This window comes from Amphimedon queenslandica, unplaced genomic scaffold, assembly GCF_000090795.2.
Source record: "Amphimedon queenslandica unplaced genomic scaffold, v1.1 AMPQUscaffold_9529, whole genome shotgun sequence".
NCBI lineage: Eukaryota > Metazoa > Porifera > Demospongiae > Haplosclerida > Niphatidae > Amphimedon > Amphimedon queenslandica.
Window position 1 is genome coordinate 1 of NW_003550199.1, and position 1,860 is coordinate 1,860.

Consider the following 1,860-nt stretch of genomic DNA (forward strand, 5'->3'; position numbering starts at 1 on the left):
TATATTATACTTGAAGAAGCTGAATATAAACTAAGAGATACTATCAGTAGCAAAGAGAAAGTATGTCATGCTACTAGATTGTGCAATGTACCTTATACCAGTTTATTTTTGAGGTGAAATATTTTTGCAAAATTTTACGGTTTCTTGCTCAATCCTGAAATTTTTCTACCACAAAATTCTGCATTTTCATTGCCACATGGTGCAATCTGCAAGCTATTTGTGAAAATTAATTCCGCAAAATTTTAGAAATGCAAGATTCACGAAAATTTTCTACTGTGAAAATAAACTGGTATATGTATACAGTAATATTAATTATATTTATAGGAAAGTATTGAATTGAAACAAGAAATATCAATGGCTCAAGTAACTGAGGTTAGAATTTCAATTCTTTGCATACTTTGTGTATGAATCTTAATTGATCATAATTTTAGTTTACGTAAATATATTATTAGGAGGAGTCATTGTTTGTTGAAAGTGATATTGATTCTATTAAAGAAGTTGAGGTATATCTCACTAGTTTGTATTAATTATAATAATCATTAATAGGAAGAACCACTTTATGAAGAGTTGACTGTATTGAGGTTTCAGTTTAATGAGATACAAAAAGAAAACAAAGAATTGTCAGACAAATTATCAAAAATGAAGATTGAGTATTTGAGATCACTTACTAGTAATACTGATTCAGGTTAGACTAGTTTTATTAATTATACTAATAATTATATAATTAATTAAAGCTGCTAGCAGATTGAGAAGAGGAATGGCTTTTGAAATTGATGACTGCAAATTTCATCTTAAAGCAATGACAAGACCAGACTATCAGCCATTAGTGGATAATAAAAGAATAATTGAGAAATTACAAGAAAGAATAACATTAATGAATATGGAACTAATTACTGAAAGAGAACACAATGAGAAGATTAAAAAAGATATTGAAGGTTTTATTGATGATGTGTGTCATCATTTGATTGTTGATATTTAAATAGATTTGCAACAACTAATGACTGAAAGAGAACACAATGAGAAGATTATAAAAGATATTACAGGTTTTATTGATGATGTGTGTCATCATTTGATTGTTGATATTTGAATAGATCATTTTAAAGAGACTGAGGAGAAAAGACAGAGAGGAGAAAAGAAACAAAAAATTGGAAAAGAAATGTTTGGAGTAAGATTGAGATGGACAAAAGTACACTATCTACTTATTTTTATAGATTATATTATTTTGTAATCATCCTGTTACTGGTGAATTAATTAATTCATTTCTTGAAGTACATAAAGATGAATTACTACCCAGTGTACTGGATAAAGCTTATGAGGTTTATTGATCTATTTCTATTTATTCTTTCATTTTTATTCATTTTTTATCAGTTAATGGAATTAGCTCCTCATATTTCTATTGAGAGATGTCGTTTAGTTAACTATGATTATTCGTCCGAAGTAATGCATCAGTCCTTTGATCTTGATGAAGTATGTTTTACTATGATTTACCCTATTTTTATAATGATCGTATTATTAAATTTAGTTTCAACATCAAACTATTGGACAGATTATGAGTGTGGCTGGATATTATGGATTATTTTTAGAAACTTGTAAAGAAAATGAAACTTTTAAGAAGTACAATGATGGAGGTGGGTGTAGCTTGTTACCATGGCAATACTTCTATACTATACATGTGTTTGATGGTGTAGGTATTAATCTAGAGGTATCAGTGGTTGATCTGTCAACTGGTGAAGTAGTACCAGCTGTACCAGTGAGAGGAGAAGAAGGTTGGACTGTTGAAGAATTAAAGCAACATATAGGAGAAGTAAGAGGAAGGATATACTGTCATTTATACTGTTCTCCCTCCATTGATCTGGTCCA

The 1,860-nt window shown here is 29.1% G+C and overlaps 1 long non-coding RNA gene across 1 annotated transcript; it reads left to right on the forward strand.

Moving 5' to 3' along the window:
- Nucleotides 1-806: 806 nt before the first annotated feature.
- Nucleotides 807-1,229, forward strand: LOC109590755 (uncharacterized). Its single transcript, XR_002189491.1, has 4 exons — nucleotides 807-935; nucleotides 984-1,043; nucleotides 1,092-1,165; nucleotides 1,212-1,229. It is a non-coding gene; the product is annotated as an uncharacterized LOC109590755 (long non-coding RNA).
- The last annotated feature ends 631 nt before the right edge of the window (nucleotides 1,230-1,860 follow it).